At 41.4% G+C, this 18,342-nt stretch overlaps 4 long non-coding RNA genes across 11 annotated transcripts; 2 read left to right on the top strand and 2 right to left on the bottom strand.

Moving 5' to 3' along the window:
• The first annotated feature begins 349 nt into the window (after positions 1–349).
• On the top strand, positions 350–2,443 carry LOC148901140 (uncharacterized). Of its 2 annotated transcripts, none has more exons than XR_016118276.1 (3): positions 350–702; positions 782–844; positions 1,040–2,443. It is a non-coding gene; the product is annotated as an uncharacterized LOC148901140 (long non-coding RNA). The 2 variants fall into 2 exon arrangements; XR_016118274.1 differs by having other exon boundaries at positions 782–853.
• A 697-nt stretch (positions 2,444–3,140) lies between these two features.
• LOC148901139 (uncharacterized) lies at positions 3,141–8,270 on the bottom strand. Of its 4 annotated transcripts, XR_016118267.1 has the most exons (6): positions 7,906–8,270; positions 7,490–7,513; positions 6,576–6,605; positions 5,456–5,485; positions 4,548–4,565; positions 3,141–3,331 (listed from the first exon to the last, which is right to left on the bottom strand). It is a non-coding gene; the product is annotated as an uncharacterized LOC148901139 (long non-coding RNA). The 4 variants fall into 4 exon arrangements; XR_016118270.1 differs by lacking the exon at positions 4,548–4,565 and having other exon boundaries at positions 7,906–8,267; XR_016118271.1 differs by lacking the exons at positions 4,548–4,565; positions 5,456–5,485; positions 6,576–6,605; positions 7,490–7,513; positions 7,906–8,270 and adding an exon at positions 4,836–5,446.
• Positions 8,271–10,955: 2,685 nt separating this feature from the next.
• Positions 10,956–14,743, top strand: LOC148901137 (uncharacterized). Of its 4 annotated transcripts, XR_016117789.1 has the most exons (5): positions 10,956–11,073; positions 11,466–11,489; positions 12,401–12,430; positions 13,321–13,344; positions 14,553–14,743. It is a non-coding gene; the product is annotated as an uncharacterized LOC148901137 (long non-coding RNA). The 4 variants fall into 4 exon arrangements; XR_016117790.1 differs by lacking the exons at positions 10,956–11,073; positions 11,466–11,489; positions 12,401–12,430 and adding an exon at positions 12,790–13,050; XR_016117792.1 differs by lacking the exons at positions 10,956–11,073; positions 11,466–11,489; positions 12,401–12,430; positions 13,321–13,344 and adding an exon at positions 12,438–13,050.
• LOC148901138 (uncharacterized) lies at positions 10,995–13,430 on the bottom strand. The gene is made up of 3 exons (XR_016117793.1): positions 13,291–13,430; positions 11,436–11,477; positions 10,995–11,110 (listed from the first exon to the last, which is right to left on the bottom strand). It is a non-coding gene; the product is annotated as an uncharacterized LOC148901138 (long non-coding RNA).
• Positions 14,744–18,342: the final 3,599 nt, after the last annotated feature.

Genomic DNA, 18,342 nt, shown 5'->3' with positions numbered 1-18,342 from the left:
CTCTCTCCCGGCAAATTGGCATTTTTGTATTTATTATGTTTGTTGAAGTCATTATAAGTGCCTTGCACGCTGGGTCCGAGAGGACAGTAATTTCGTCTGTGTAACAAAAACAAACAAATGTCACACAATCCACACGTACGTTTGTAATGACAGCATTATGTGGACTTCACAGTTTCTGTTTTGATGACTCAGCAATGATGTCATTGTTGCAACGGCGGAGCTGCATGACAAGTGGCTAATGGTGCCAACTGTAATTAAAGTGTAACAGCATGAGATTGCATTGAATAAGGGAATGAAAAAGGTGTATTCATTTCTAATTCAAAAGAAGTGGTGAGAATTTAACCTGTGTGTCATGCATATGAGCATATTTGACAATAACGCTGACTTTGATAAACATGGGCACACATGAACGCCCCATCCCTCACACACACAGACCTCTGCTCAGACAGATTTATTATAAGTACAGTATAGTGAGACCTCAACTTACAAACACCTTATCTTACAAACTTTTCGTCTTACAAACGTCAACTTTCTGAAAATTAAACCTTATAATAAGCACTATTTTCGTAATACACACCCACCACGGCTGGCGGAGTGATCTTCGGTGCAAGCACACGACCGAACAGCACCAGAGGTTAAATTACCAACAGTCCTCATGGATGGTGTCTCTCCTTCTGTAAGCCATCAACGACCATCAAAAAGGTAAATAAAACTTTATTTTACAGCACAGTTTATTTCTTTAATTACAGTCCTCATGTAATGCGCCTCTCTTTCCAAACAGCAATTCCCTTTGACCTTCCACCTCCAACACCATTTCATCAAGCCATCAATGACCATCACAAATGTAAATAAGGTGACTTTATGATACAATGCAGTGTATTTCTTTCATTACAATACAATAGCACATTTATTATACATAGAATGAGGTATGTTGTGTGTAGTTTTAAGGCTTATTTAGTTGAAAAGTATATTTTATGGAAACCCGGGAATGGATTATTCCCATTTTAATGGTTTCCTATGGGATTTTTTTTTTTTTTAGATCCACACTTTTCGCCTTACACACTCTGTCTGGGAACCAATTAAGTTCGTAAGTTGAGGTCTCACTGTATCACCTTTTAAATACAAAGTTTGTTGGCAAACGCAAACACACTTTGCACCAAGTCAGGCAGAATTTTTGCCTTACCCTGCAGGGTAAGTTTCAGTTTGTCCAAGTGACACAGCATGTCAACCCCAAAAGCCAGATCTATAATCCACTCGTGGTCCGAGAGCACTCGATAGTCCGTGTCTTTCTCTTCCATGAACAGTTTCACGGCATCCAGCAGCTCAACAAAGCAAGAGAGTACTTTGCCTTTTGACAGCCACGTCACAGTGCAGTGCAGCGGCAGGTCACCTTAGTCCAGCTCAGCGATGGGATTCTTGAATTGTCTGTGGTGAAGCGCATGAGTCCGGATGTAGTTGACGATTTCCATCACAGGCTTCTTGACATTCTCTCAATTCAATGATTTAGACATGAGTTGCTCCCTGTGGATGATGCAGTGAAAATTCCAAAACTCTGGAAATGTTTGGTCAGCTTTGCACAGCCCCACAAGCCCGTTCACAGATCCGATCATGGCAGGTGCTCCATCCATGGCTATTGGGAGTCAGTTTTGGTATGGGCAGATTTGCTTTTGCAAATGCGGCCATCATTGTTTCCAAAATTTCCTATTTTTGGATGTCAACCACAATAAAAGTCATTATTCTTGACTTTAGATTTGAAAACGAGTTGTTCATTAATTTGCTGTGTGCTCAAAATGTAATATTTGAAGGGATTTAAACATTCTAATGGGTTCCCCAAATTCATAACGGCCCTCGAGAGGAAACCATAACTACAATGTGGCCCGCGGCAAAAAATGACTTTGACACCCCTGTGTTACGGTCTCTGGTTGCTTTGTAAATTTTTGGAAAATTTTTATCTGGTTTTCAGTCTAGAGCTTTGAAAGTGACCAACTTGTGCTTGCGAAGTTCGGTCCCTTTGGGGAATTCTTGGTCGATGTTCGCGTGGAGTGAGCTGAAGTGGCGCTTAAGATTTGACGCTTTGAAATGCGCCAATTACGCCTGACATATAAGGCAGAATGGCTTGCCCATAGGCTCAACAAAAAAATATAAACTCTCCCACTCGGTTCAAAACGTCCTGTGTTCGTCTTCATATTTTCGTTTTGCTGTGCATTTCTTCCCTGTCATTTTGAGAGCGAACTTGACGCAAATGAATTGTTTACGTCGTTAACAATTTATGTAGAGTCTCTGACTGGTTGGCCACCCGTGGTTTACGACATAAATGATTGCGTGGCATGCGTGTTAATGTCACATGGTCAGCTTGATACCGTAATTTCACGACTACGAGGTGCACTTAAAAAGTCTTCATGACTCTCAGGTGCCCTTAACAGTCTTAAATTTTTCTCCAAAATGTGCAGCGCTCGCTATGGTCGCGAAATTACGGTCCATAGAGGATGAGCGCCAGCGACAAACGTTTTTTGCGCTTGTCATGTGGACGCCCCTTAAGAGCCGCATGCGGCTCGGGAGATCCGGGTTGGCCAGGCCTGGGCTAGATAACCAACAGATAGCAAATAGATAGCTAGATAGGTGTCATGATCTGATTGGCGACCAACAGGTAGCGCTGTCAGCCCTGCCTGATGCCTCGCAGGTGCTGGTCGTTCCCAATCAGTGACACTTAAAAGGACTCCCGGCCCGACCATTCGGCGTCGGGTCATTGTATGCAATTGTGTGCACTGTGTATGCATTGTATGCTGTGCATGTGTTTGTTTCACCTTGGCGGACTTTTACTTTCGGTTTTTCGTTTGATACTTTATTTTTTCTGTTCAGATGATTTTGATGTTTTAGCTGACTTTATTTTAATACAATTTGTCAGACAACCTCCTCCCTGCTTTTTGGGATCCGCACTCGCCATCACCACCACGCAAACTGACAATAGGTAGCTTGATAGCTAGGTCGACTGTCATAATTTATGATGAACCCTAACCATGAATTGTTTTGAAAGTTTCAAACCCGAGTCGCCGGCTATCGTGTCTGCCCTCTATACAGTTTTTTCATCGAGCAGAGGTTGTGGAGTGGGTTGAAGGCAAAACAGACAGCGGACATGTTGCGATGGTTTGAGCACTTTATTCGATGTAAGACTGGCGGCCGAGAGAAGGGCGCGCGCAGCGGCCTGGTTTCGCATCCGTCTGCGGACAAGCGGCCCCTTCTCAGGCCCAGCGGCCCACTACGATGGCAACGACGGACAGCACCACCGGGAGCAGCGCGCCGCCGCTCAGCTGGCCCCTGCCGCTGTTCGCATCTGGTGTGGTGGTGGCCACAGTGTCATGTAAGAGAGTAGCAGACAAAAGGTCAACAAGTAGCAGACAAAAGGTCAACAAGAGAACAGCAGAGGCATGACGTGAATTTTCTGTTCGCCGCTGATGCCACATCGGCCCTGATTGATTTTTCTTTCACTTGTCGTAAGGCCGACAACGCCAACGTGTCGGCGTGCGCGAGCGGACGCCTTTTTTTGCCTTGCTATGGCGAAGCTCATCGTGAAACTACGGAAGAGGATTAGGGCCACTGAAGAAAAAAGAGATCAGATTGGCAAGATTCTGACTTTTTTCTCTGAATTTTCACTCGAGTCATTCTGAGAATAGTCAGAATTCTGACTTTAAAGTGAGAAGCGATTTAACACGTCGGCGCCGACTGACGATCGCTATTCCGAGGGCCCTGACAAATGGCATGAACTCAGTTTTTGGCTTGACCTATGCTTGTCTGTGACTGTCAGGTGTGTGTAAAGTGTCCTTGAGAGCTTAAAATGTAATGTATTTATTATTATTACTATTATTATTATTGAGGTCAACAATTGATGTGCAAAGACAAATTGCTGGTTTGACAATTTGCTATTTTTAGCCCTCACCGCCAATTGGCCCTGATTTTTTTCACTGGCCGTCATGCCGACTAGCGTTTGAAATCCATCCGCATCCATGATATACGTTGAAAACGTGACGTACAAAGATGCTTGGACGCATCCAGACGTTTTTGACGCTGTTAGGTGATACGGTGTTGTGGGATTCACACAAGACAAGCGGTGATGCACATCTTGACTCAACCGTGGTTTACTTCGAATGCCCAGCGGTAATACAAACGTTATGCATTCCTGTCCAACAATGTAAATCGGTCCGACACGAGACACGAAACACTAAACGAAGCACACGTTCCTTGTTTCAATAAACATTTTAGATGTTTAACATTTGCAATTTGCTTTACCTGTCACCAAAATATTAAATAAGCTACTTTTTAACCTGTCATAGTTTCCGAGATGAAGTGAATCCACGTCAATGATGTACTTTGAAATTGTGTGTGATCAATCGCTCTATTTCTTTTGGCTGCATTTGTGTGACTAGACATCGATAGAAATGATTCAAAAAAGTCTTCCATTAATTCAGACCGACGGTATTCAATTGCGATGCGTGATGATAATATTGGACATGTGTATTTATTTTGCTTTCATGTCTGCTTTCGGTTCTTACCGTCTCCACCATCATTTCCTGTTGAAAAACATTTCAATCAATAATCAAGTAAGTACAAAGCGATTTAACACATCAGCGCCGACTGACGATCGCTATTCCGAGGGCCCTGAAAAATGGCATGAACTCAGTTCTTCGCTTGATCTATTCTTGTCTGTGACTGTCAAGTGTGTGTAGTGTCCTTGAGAGCTTAAAATGTAATGCATTATTATTACTATTATTATTAAGGTCAACAATTGATGTGCAAAGACAAATTGCTGGTTTGACAATTTGCTATTTTTTAGCCCTCACCGCCAATTGGCCCCGATTTTTTTCACTGGCCGTCATGCCGACGAGCGTTTGAAATCCATCCGCATCCATGATATACGTTGAAAACGTGACGTACAAAGATGCTTGGACGCATCCAGACGTTTTTGACGCTGTTAGGCTATACGGTGTTGTGGGATTCACAAAAAAAAACACAAGACAAGCGGTGATGCACATCTTGACTCAACCGTGGTTTACTTCGAATGCCCAGCGGTAATACAAACGTTATGCATTCCTGTCCAACAATGTAAATCGGTCCGACACGAAACACGAAACGAAGCAAACGTTCCTTGTTTAAATAAACATTTTAGATGTTTACCATTTGCAATTTGCTTTACCTGTTACAGAAATTTTAAATAAGCTACTTTTTAACCTGTCACATAGTTTCCGAGATGAAGTGAATACACGTCAATGATGTACTTTGAAATTGTGTGTGATCAATCGCTCTATTTCTTTTGGCTGCATTTATGTGTCCTTACAGACACTGATAGAAATGACTCAAAAGTCCTCCATTAATTCAGGTCGACGGTATTCAATTGCGAAGCGTGGTGATAATATTGGACGTGTGTATTTCTTTTGCTTTGATGTCTGCTTTCGGTTCTTACCTGCTGTGGTTGGAGTTATTGTTGTTGCTCCTGTTGAAAAACACTTCATTCAATGATCAAGTAAGTACAAAGCGATTTAACACATCAGCGCTGACTGACTATCGCTATTCCGAGGGCCCTGAAAAATGGCATGAACTCAGTTCTTGGCTTGATCTATTCTTGTCTGTGACTGTCAAGTGTGTGTAGTGTCCTTGAGAGCTTAAAATGTAATGCATTATTATTACTATTATTATTATTATTATTATTATTATTATTATTATTATTATTATTATTATTATTAAGGTCAACAATTGATGTGCAAAGACAAATTGCTGGTTTGACAATTTGCTATTTTTAGCCCTCACCGCCAATTGGCCCCGATTTTTTTCACTGGCCGTCATGCCGACAAGCATTTGAAATCCATCCGCATCCATGATATACAGTAAAGTCTCGTTATATCGATATTCAAGAGTCCGAAAAAATATCGATATAACCGGGACTATCGATATATCCGACCCTGTTTGCATGTAATTTTCTCCGTGCGTGCATAGAAATAGTATCGATATATCCGATATCGATATAACGAGACTTTACTGTACGTTGAAAACGTGACGTACAAAGATGCTTGGACGCATCCAGACGTTTTTGACGCTGTTAGGTGATACGGTGTTGTGGGATTCACAAAAAAAAAAACACAAGACAAGCGGTGATGCACATCTTGACTCAACCGTGGTTTACTTCGAATGCCCAGCGGCAATACAAACGTTATGCATTCCTGTCCAACAATGTAAATCGGTCCGACACGAAACACTAAACGAAGCACACGTTCCTTGTTTAAATAAACATTTTAGATGTTTACCATTTGCAATTTGCTTTACCTGTCACCAAAATATTAAATAAGCTACTTTTTAACCTGTCATAGTTTCCGAGATGAAGTGAATCCACGTCAATGATGTACTTTGAAATTGTGTGTGATCAATCGCTCTATTTCTTTTGGCTGCATTTGTGTGACTAGACATCGATAGAAATGATTCAAAAAAGTCTTCCATTAATTCAGATCGACGGTATTCAATTGCGATGCGTGATGATAATATTGGACATGTGTATTTATTTTGCTTTCATGTCTGCTTTCGGTTCTTACCGTCTCCACCCGGGACTTTATTTTCATCTCCTGTTGAAAAACATTTCAATCAATAATCAAGTAAGTACAAAGCGATTTTACACATCAGCGCTGACTGACTCGCTATTCCGAGGGCCCTGAAAAATGGCATGAACTCAGTTCTTCGCTTGATCTATTCTTGTCTGTGACTGTCAAGTGTGTGTAGTGTCCTTGAGAGCTTAAAATGTAATGCATTATTATTACTATTATTATTAAGGTCAACAATTGATGTGCAAAGACAAATTGCTGGTTTGACAATTTGCTATTTTTAGCCCTCACCGCCAATTGGCCCCGATTTTTTTCACTGGCCGTCATGCCGACGAGCGTTTGAAATCCATCCGCATCCATGATATACATTGAAAACGTGACGTACAAAGATGCTTGGACGCATCCAGACGTTTTTGACGCTGTTAGGTGATACGGTGTTGTGGGATTCACAAAAAAAAAACACAAGACAAGCGGTGATGCACATCTTGACTCAACCGTGGTTTACTTCGAATGCCCAGCGGTAATACAAACGTTATGCATTCCTGTCCAACAATGTAAATCGGTCCGACACGAAACACTAAACGAAGCACACGTTCCTTGTTTCAATAAACATTTTAGATGTTTACCATTTGCAATTTGCTTTACCTGTCACCAAAATATTAAATAAGCTACTTTTTAACCTGTCATAGTTTCCGAGATGAAGTGAATCCACGTCAATGATGTACTTTGAAATTGTGTGTGATCAATCGCTCTATTTCTTTTGGCTGCATTTGTGTGACTAGACATCGATAGAAATGATTCAAAAAAGTCTTCCATTAATTCAGATCGACGGTATTCAATTGCGATGCGTGATGATAATATTGGACATGTGTATTTATTTTGCTTTCATGTCTGCTTTCGGTTCTTACCTCCCTGTGCAGACGTTCCTGATCCTGTTGAAAAACACGTCAATCAATGATCAAGTAAGTACAAAGCGATTTAACACGTCGGCGCCGACTGACGATTGCTATTCCGAGGGCCCTGAAAAATGGCATGAACTCGGTTCTTGGCTTGACCTATGCTTGTCTGTGACTGTCAAGTGTGTGTAAAGTGTCCTTGAGAGCTTAAAATGTAATCTATGAATATTATTATGATGATTATGATGATTTTTATTATTATTAGTAGTAGTAGTAGAAGTAGTAGTAGTAGTATTGAGGTCAACAGTTAATGTCAAAGACAAATTGCTGGTTTGACAATTTGCTATTTTTAAACCCTCGTTAAACGTTCCTTTTTCTCGCCGCGTCTAAGGTGATGGCAACGTTGGCGATCTCGACTGGCTGGTTACCTTTCATGCAGATGATCAGGAAGCACAGCAGGAGGCCCAACAAAACTTTGCCCCTCATCATGCAGATTCTGGAGTCAATAAGGAACCGTGGAAGAAAATCGCTTCCGATGTCAGTCGCTGGCAACTTGCGGGTTTACTGTCTGTGTTTCTTTGCGTTTTCTCCTTCCTGCAGCATCGAGCCAAACGTCATCATAGAGCGCCGGGTCCTTGTGAGGCGGTGTTTTGTCCTTTGATCCTTTATCACATCATCATAGAGGACCGAGTCGTCGTGACGCCTGGCTTTGTTAGGTGCCATGCTGAAAGGCCAACCGACATCACATTTTTGTTTCCTAACTGACATCAGAAAAACGTTTTATAGCATCTAAATTACCCAAAACAAATAGCATGATATACTTATTCAAATGAAAAACACCAATAAAAATGATTTAAAGTGTCCCAAATCTGCACAAAATGAGCTGCGAATTGGACATTTTCAGAAAGTCCCGCCCCCAGTTTGTGACGTCACGCCAAGACGTCTTGCAGTGCTGGAAATTCAAAACAATGGCTTCAGATTCGAAGAATAGGCTTTCTTGTTACAAATCCAGTTATGAATATGATTCAAATAGTTCTGAAGCGGAAAGCATACATGTTTGCAATCGAATCAAGAATTTATTCCGTGCCATTTTGAGGCAACATTGGGGGGAAATGTATCACCAAAAAAGAGGCGGAAAATGGCGACCTCTCGTACACATGACAGTGTATTGCTTCGATGAAAAGGTTTCTTCAGCCGTCATGTGTACTTCTTTGAAGGTGTCGGACGTTTCGCTTCTCATCCAAGAAACTTCGTCAGCAAACGAAAGTCTTACTGGTAGTTTAGGCCCTATGTATATCTCCCTACTGCCCAGACATGGCGGTGCCGGACTCTGCTATGAAAGGTCCCTGCTCTCAGGTTGGGGTGAGCAGAGGACTACTCCCTGCAGCTCCACGTGAGGAACTTAATTGCCGTTCCAATCGGAGACGCCATTGCCCCCGCCACCCATCATCTGCAAGATTGGTGGCGAGGCAATGGAAACCACGCATAGATTGAGTTCCATTCGACATTCCCATGATAAGCAAGGCATCTATTTCTCCTTGTGAAATATTATTCGGGGAGCCATACAAATGACAAACATGCAATGGGAACTGATAATGGAGTGCATTCGGTTGATCAGAAAGCCTTTAATAGTCCCACACTGAGGCAATTTTGCAATGGACAGCAGCAAAATTGAAAGGGGTGTAGGTGGGGTTGAAAAGATAAGGTATTCTATGCATAGTAGAAATAAAATAAATCAACAAAATAGTAGAACGGAAATGGACTTAAAAAGGGTGAAAACAAAGGGTTGGTTGTCGAGGCAGCCGCGTAGGGGGCGCCATGACGGGGGTGGGGGGCCTTCACATCAGCTGCAGCTGTAACAAAGCACTTCGCATCATAGTCAACACAAAGCAAAATAATAAACGCGGACACTTGTGCAATCTTAACGACTTACCCCGTATATTCTATGATGTTTGAGTACAATACAAACACTTTATGACATGAAGCGCTTCCAGATGAAAGAGGAATTATATGCAAGAAAGGAAATTAATTCACAATTATTTCTTTTTGTCCCAAGATGGCGCCCGAGGCAACCGTCGGCAAGTGCCTTCGCAAGCCTTGCTTTGTTGTTTTTATATTAATAATAATTTTAATAATAATAATCACAAAACATTTTCTTTCAAGCGCCTTTTAAAGCTCTCAAGGACACTTTACAGTCACAGACAAGCATAGATACAATAATAAATCAAATACAATTCTAAATAGAATACAATAAATAAAATACAATTATAAATAGAAACAAGAGAGAGCGACACAGAAAATGCCATTTTAAATAGGTGGGGTTTGAGATGGGAGTTGAAGGTGGGAAGAGAATCCATGTTACAAATGTTGGGAGGAAGTGAGTTCCAGAGTTTGGGGTTTTTTGTGTGTGTTGTCTTTCGGCACTTTGTCTTGTGAGACACTGTGACGACATTGTGACCTAACTAACGGCACCATTTTTCCTTACTTACCGAGAAAACAAAAAACATACGCGTGTGTCATATTTCATTGCGTAATTTTCAGAACATTTCACATGTACAGTCAACATGAATACTTTGAACAAGTCCCACCTATTGTCAGCAATAATCAAGCGCAGTGATACCTTTGCTTACGAACTTAATTGGTTCCCATACATAGTGTGGAAGGAGAAAAGTGTGTATCACAAAAAAATAATTTCCCACAGGAAACCATTCAAATGAGAATAATCCGTTCCCAGGTCCTCATAAAACATCTTTTTTACTTACTAATTTTCTAAGCCTTAAAACTGCACAAAATACACCTTATTTTATGTATAATAAACATATAAAAAACAACTATTATACAATACAGTTTATTTCTTTAATTATAATAGCACATTTATTATACATAAAATAAGGTATATTTTGTGCAGTTTTAAGGCTTAGAAAATCTGGCATTATAATAATAATAAATAATAATAATAATAATCATCATCATCATCATAATCACAATAATAATCATAATCAGAATACATTTCATTTATAAACTCCTTTCAAAACTCTCAAGGTCACATTACAGTCACAAGATCAGTTTTTCCACTGCAAGACGTCTTGGCGTGACGTCACGAACTGGGGGCGGGACTTTCTGAAAATGCCCAATTCGCAGCTCATTTTGTGCAGATTTGGGACACTTTAAATCATTTTTATTGGTGTTTTGCATTTGAATAAGTATATCATGCTATTTGTTTTGGGTAATTTAGATGCTATAAAACGTTTTTCTGATGTCAGTTAGGAAACAAAAATGTGATGTCGGTCGGCCTTTCAGCATGGCGCCTAACAAAGCCAGGCGTCACGACGACTCGGTCCTCTATGATGATGTGATAAAGGATCAAAGGACAAAACACCGCCTCACAAGGACCCGGCGCTCTATGATGACGTTTGGCTCGATGCTGCAGGAAGGAGAAAACGCAAAGAGACACAGACAGTAAACCCGCAAGTTGCCAGCGACTGACATCGGAAGCGATTTTCTTCCACGGTTCCTTATTGACTCCAGAATCTGCATGATGAGGGGCAAAGTTTTGTTGGGCCTCTTGCTGTGCTTCCTGATCATCTGCATGAAAGGTAACCAGCCAGTCGAGATCGCCAACGTTGCCATCACCTTAGACGCGGCGAGAAAAAGGAACGTTTAACGAGGGTTTAAAAATAGCAAATTGTCAAACCAGCAATTTGTCTTTGACATTAACTGTTGACCTCAATACTACTACTACTACTTCTACTACTACTACTAATAATAATAAAAATCATCATAATCATCATAATAATATTCATAGATTACATTTTAAGCTCTCAAGGACACTTTACACACACTTGACAGTCACAGACAAGCATAGGTCAAGCCAAGAACCGAGTTCATGCCATTTTTCAGGGCCCTCGGAATAGCAATCGTCAGTCGGCGCCGACGTGTTAAATCGCTTTGTACTTACTTGATCATTGATTGACGTGTTTTTCAACAGGATCAGGAACGTCTGCACAGGGAGGTAAGAACCGAAAGCAGACATGAAAGCAAAATAAATACACATGTCCAATATTATCATCACGCATCGCAATTGAATACCGTCGATCTGAATTAATGGAAGACTTTTTTGAATCATTTCTATCGATGTCTAGTCACACAAATGCAGCCAAAAGAAATAGAGCGATTGATCACACACAATTTCAAAGTACATCATTGACGTGGATTCACTTCATCTCGGAAACTATGTGACAGGTTAAAAAGTAGCTTATTTAATATTTTGGTGACCGGTAAAGCAAATTGTAAATGGTAAACATCTAAAATGTTTATTTAAACAAGGAACGTGTGCTTCGTTTAGTGTTTCGTGTCGGACCGATTTACATTGTTGGACAGGAATGCATAACGTTTGTATTACCGCTGGGCATTCGAAGTAAACCACGGTTGAGTCAAGATGTGCATCACCGCTTGTCTTGTGTTTTTTTTTGTGAATCCCACAACACCGTATCACCTAACAGCGTCAAAAACGTCTGGATGCGTCCAAGCATCTTTGTACGTCACGTTTTCAATGTATATCATGGATGCGGATGGATTTCAAACGCTCGTCGGCATGACGGCCAGTGAAAAAAATCGGGGCCAATTGGCGGTGAGGGCTAAAAATAGCAAATTGTCAAACCAGCAATTTGTCTTTGCACATCAATTGTTGACCTTAATAATAATAATAATAATAATAATAATAATAAAAATAATAATAATGCATTACATTTTAAGCTCTCAAGGACACTACACACACTTGACAGTCACAGACAAGCATAGGTCAAGCCAAGAACCGAGTTCATGCCATTTTTCAGGGCCCTCGGAATAGCGATAGTCAGTCAGCGCTGATGTGTTAAATCGCTTTGTACTTACTTGATCATTGAATGAAGTGTTTTTCAACAGGAGGAACAACAATAACTCCAACCACAGCAGGTAAGAACCGAAAGCAGACATCAAAGCAAAAGAAATACACACGTCCAATATTATCACCACGCTTCGCAATTGAATACCGTCGACCTGAATTAATGGAGGACTTTTGAGTCATTTCTATCAGTGTCTGTAAGGACACATAAATGCAGCCAAAAGAAATAGAGCGATTGATCACACACAGTTTCAAAGTACATCATTGACGTGTATTCACTTCATCTCGGAAACTATGTGACAGGTTAAAAAGTAGCTTATTTAAAATTTCTGTAACAGGTAAAGCAAATTGCAAATGGTAAACATCTAAAATGTTTATTTAAACAAGGAACGTTTGCTTCGTTTCGTGTTTCGTGTCGGACCGATTTACATTGTTGGACAGGAATGCATAACGTTTGTATTACCGCTGGGCATTCGAAGTAAACCACGGTTGAGTCAAGATGTGCATCACCGCTTGTCTTGTGTTTTTTTTTGTGAATCCCACAACACCGTATCACCTAACAGCGTCAAAAACGTCTGGATGCGTCCAAGCATCTTTGTACGTCACGTTTTCAATGTATATCATGGATGCGGATGGATTTCAAACGCTCGTCGGCATGACGGCCAGTGAAAAAAATCGGGGCCAATTGGCGGTGAGGGCTAAAAAATAGCAAATTGTCAAACCAGCAATTTGTCTTTGCACATCAATTGTTGACCTTAATAATAATAGTAATAATAATGCATTACATTTTAAGCTCTCAAGGACACTACACACACTTGACAGTCACAGACAAGAATAGATCAAGCGAAGAACTGAGTTCATGCCATTTTTCAGGGCCCTCGGAATAGCGATAGTCAGTCAGCGCTGATGTGTTAAATCGCTTTGTACTTACTTGATTATTGATTGAAATGTTTTTCAACAGGAGATAAAGTCCCGGGTGGAGAAGGTAAGAACCGAAAGCAGACATGAAAGCAAAATAAATACACATGTCCAATATTATCATCACGCATCGCAATTGAATACCGTCGATCTGAATTAATGGAAGACTTTTTTGAATCATTTCTATCGATGTCTAGTCACACAAATGCAGCCAAAAGAAATAGAGCGATTGATCACACACAATTTCAAAGTACATCATTGACGTGGATTCACTTCATCTCGGAAACTATGACAGGTTAAAAAGTAGCTTATTTAATATTTTGGTGACCGGTAAAGCAAATTGCAAATGTTAAACATCTAAAATGTTTATTGAAACAAGGAACGTGTGCTTCGTTTAGTGTTTCGTGTCGGACCGATTTACATTGTTGGACAGGAATGCATAACGTTTGTATTACCGCTGGGCATTCGAAGTAAACCACGGTTGAGTCAAGATGTGCATCACCGCTTGTCTTGTGTTTTTTTTTTGTGAATCCCACAACACCGTATCACCTAACAGCGTCAAAAACGTCTGGATGCGTCCAAGCATCTTTGTACGTCACGTTTTCAGCGTATATCATGGAAGCGGATGGATTTCAAACGCTTGTCGGCATGACGGCCAGTGAAAAAAATCGGGGCCAATTGGCGGTGTGTGCTAAAAATAGCAAATTGTCAAACCAGCAATTTGTCTTTGCACATTAATTGTTGACCTCAATAATAATAATAGTAATAATAATAAATACATTACATTTTAAGCTCTCAAGGACACTTTACACACACCTGACAGTCACAGACAAGCATAGGTCAAGCCAAAAACTGAGTTCATGCCATTTGTCAGGGCCCTCGGAATAGCGATCGTCAGTCGGCGCCGACGTGTTAAATCGCTTCTCACTTTAAAGTCAGAATTCTGACTATTCTCAGAATGACTCGAGTGAGAATTCAGAGAAAAAAGTGAGAATCTTGCCAATCTGATCTTTTTTCTTCAGTGGCCCTAATCCTCTTCCGTAGTTTCACGATGAGCTTCGCCATAGCAAGGCAAAAAAAGGCGTCCGCTCGCGCACGCCGCCACGTTGGCGTTGTCGGCCTTACGACAAGTGAAAGAAAAATCAATCAGGGCTGATGTGGCATCAGCGGCGAACAGAAAATTCACGTCATGCCTCTGCTGTTCTCTTTCGACGTCCCTTGTTGACCTTTTGTCTGCTACTCTCTTACATGACACTGTGGCCACCACCACACCAGATGCGAACAGCGGCAGGGGCCAGCTGAGCGGCGGCGCGCTGCTCCCGGTGGTGCTGTCCGTCGTTGCCATCGTAGTGGGCCGCTGGGCCTGAGAAGGGGCCGCTTGTCCGCAGACGGATGCGAAACCAGGCCGCTGCGCGCGCCCTTCTCTCGGCCGCCAGTCTTACATCGAATAAAGTGCTCAAACCATCGCAACATGTCCGCTGTCTGTTTTGCCTTCAACCCACTCCACAACCTCTGCTCGATGAAAAAAGACTGTATAGAGGGCAGACACGATAGCCGGCGACTCGGGTTTGAAACTTTCAAAACAATTCATGGTTAGGGTTCATCATAAATTATGACAGTCGACCTAGCTATCAAGCTACCTATTGTCACACAGTGCACACAATTACTGTCACTGATTGGGAACGACCAGCACCTGCGAGGCATCAGGCAGGGCTGACAGCGCTACCCGTTGGTCGCCAATCAGATCATGACACTTATCTAGCTATTTGCTATCTGTTAGTTATTTATTAGCTAGCTATTAGCGGTCTGGCTGGCTGACTAGCTATTTAGATAGCTATTAGCAGTCTAGGTGGCTGGCTAGCTAGCCATCTAGCCCAAGCCTGGCCAACACGCGGCTCCCTCTTTGACTGATTTCATGCGGCTCTTAAGGGGTGTCCACATGACAAGCGTAAAAAAAGTTTGTCGCTGGCGCTGCCATTCATCCTCTATGTACCGTAATTTCGCGACATGGTAGTGAAATGTATTGTGCTGTGTAGGTGCTGTATCACTTAGTTTACCTTATCAACCTGTTTCCTTTGTGGTTTTCACAGGGAAGTTGATGAGAGAGAGCTACAAACAGCTGTGGCTATAATCCTACTGGAACCTACAAAAGGATTATAAGGAATGAACACAAGAACTTTTAAGAGACTGCTCATATGTGTCAGAGAGATTCTGCTCTGACAACTGAGCTGAACTTTTATCTGTTAAGATTGTGCGTGGCACAACAGAAAGTTAACGGACAACCGACGTCTCCGGACAAGTTGTGTCCATAATTTGTAAAATGGCTTCAAATGACTTCTACTGAGTGTATTTTACAAAGATTCCACCGCATATAGCTATATTTTACGTTTTAAGACTCGCCCTGAAGATTCAGGAAGTCTTGTTTTTGAGTTGGTGACGAGTCCGTACGTGACGTCACTAAAGGAACGCCCCTGACCGAAAAAAAGATGCAGTGCAGCGGTCCCTCCATCACGTCTATGTATTTTGCTGTAATGTTTGGTCTGGGGACCTCGTGTTGCAGCCAAAAGCCGCCAGAAGAGGGCTTCCAAGCTCCATATAAGGAATTCATCAGCCTGTGGAAACGGAGGTGGCCACAGGAGGTCGCCATTTTGTGCCTCTTTTTCGGTGAGAAATTTCCCCTCAATGTTGCCTCAAAATGACAGGGAATAACTTCTGTAATCGATTGCAAGTTATGCAAGACGTTTTGGCGTGACGTCACGAACTGGGGGCGGGACTTCTGAAAATGCCCAATTCACAGCTCAATTTTTTTGCAGATTTTGGACACTTTAAGTCATTTTTATTGGTGTTTCGCATTTGACTAACAATTTTAGCCTGTCGATGAGAAGGTTTCTTCAGCTGTCATCTGTACAAAAGTGAAGGTTTCGGACGTTTCGCCTCCTATCCAAGAGGCTTCGTCAGCGAACTAAAGTCTGACTGGTCGTATCGGCCCCATTTATATATCCCTAATGTCCAGACATGGTGGCGCCGGACACAGCTATGATAGGTCCCTACTCTCAGGTTGGGGGGGGGGGGGGGGGGGGGCCGGGGACCCCTCCCTGTGGCTCCACTGATTGTTCCTACATTCCTGACTAACGACTGGCCTATTACCCCCACTCCCCCCGGTATCACCTCATCAGCATAACGACCCTCATCAGCATTGCGAAAGTTGCCTAACCTGTTTTGCCTAAGCAGGCTATTGTGTGAACGATCCAAATTGAACCTCACCCCACCAGACCGGTTTAATGAAGGATTTTGTTGTTTTATAAGAATCGCTTCTTTTACCCCCCTTTCAAACCATCTATGTTCTTTCGCTAAGATTTTAACCTCATTGTCGTCAAATGAGTGGTTGCTAGCTTTTAGGTGCAAATGTACTGCCGATTGAGGTCCACTTACATTATCCCTGCGATGTTGATAAAGTCTTTTTTTGAGAATTTGTTGAGTCTCCCCAATGTACTGCTCTTTACAATTTTCATTCTTACAATGTATGGAATAAACTACATTACTTTGTTTTTCATTTGGTAGCCTATCTTTTGGATGCACTAATTTTTGCCTTAACGTGTTTATCGGTTTGAAATAAGTAGGAATTTTATGTTGCCAAAGGACTCTTTGTAATTTTTCAGAAACTCCTGCAATGTACGGTACTGCTACTCCTCTCCTTTTAGAATCTTGAGAATTATTGGTTTCGTTCGCTATTCTTTCTTTCTGACATTTGTACCCTCAGTGGTATTAGTGAGTGCTCTCCTGATATGTTTTGACTCCTTTTCTCTACCTTCAGTGCTAGTTGGTATTAGTTTAGCCCTATGCTGGAGGGTTCTGATAACTCCTAGTTTATGTTGTAAAGGGTGGTTAGAGTCAAAAAGTAAGTATTGGTCAGTGTGCGTAGCCTTCCTAAAGACTTCTGTTTTTAGCGCTCTGTCCTCTTTTATAATTACTTTACAATCCAAGAAGGCTAGTTGGTTCTCTTGAATGTCCTCACGAGTAAATTTAATGTTGAAGTCTACAGAGTTGAGGTGATCTGTGAAGGATTGAATTTCTTGTTTCTTAATTATGACAAAAGTATCGTCCACATATCTAAACCAGTGTCTAGGTTTTGTCCCTGGGAAGGATGTCAGGGCCTGTTTCTCCAACAGGCCCTCACAGGGGACCTATCATAGCCACCATGTCTGGACATTAGGGATATATAAATGGGGCCGATACGACCAGTCAGACTTTAGTTCGCTGACGAAGCCTCTTGGATAGGAGGCGAAACGTCCGAAACCTTCACTTTTGTACAGATGACGGCTGAAGAAACCTTCTCATCGATGGACCACTGCTGTACGACTGAGAGCTTACACAGACGAATTTTAGCCTGTGTGTTTTGGGTATTTTAGATGCTATAAAACGTTTTTCTGATGTCAGTTAAGAAACAAAAAAGTGACATCGGTTGTCCTTTAATGTTCCATGGCTTTTTTCTATGAAGAACACAGAGTTATTTAGTTATTTATTTCATAGTATTATTTATTTCCTGTTTTTCGATGAAGAACCCAAATAGAGAGATTTAGTTATCTATTTCATAGTATTTATTTCCTGATTTTTTTTTTCTGTGTAGAACTCAGAGAGGGTTATTTAGTTATTATTTATTTCATTAATAGTGTTATTATTTGTTTCCTGACTTTTTTTCTGTAAAGAACCTGGAAAGGGTTATTTGGTTATGTGTGGCTTTCTGGAAACCAATTTTTTTTAAGCTCCCCTACGATGGTCACACTTTTTCTGTTACAAACTGACATCGGCCCACCATCACAGAAGTGAAAAGTTATGTGGCCCTCACAGGAAAAAGTTTGGGGACCCTTGATAATACAGTATTCAACAAAAAATATATCCTGTGACTGTAAGGTGTTCTTTGAGAATTTTGAAAGGCGCTTATAAATGAAATGTATTATTATTATTATTATTATTATTATTATAAATTGTGATAATTTAAAATAAACAATGCAACCCCCCCCTTCCCCCCCAAAAAAAAGATCACAAATTTGAAAGTCACCGATAG

This window comes from Hippocampus bargibanti, linkage group LG02, assembly GCF_051943395.1.
Source record: "Hippocampus bargibanti isolate YZ-2025 linkage group LG02, ASM5194339v1, whole genome shotgun sequence".
In the NCBI taxonomy this organism is placed as follows: Eukaryota; Metazoa; Chordata; class Actinopteri; order Syngnathiformes; family Syngnathidae; genus Hippocampus; species Hippocampus bargibanti.
This window is presented reverse-complemented; position numbering and strand designations above follow the sequence as displayed.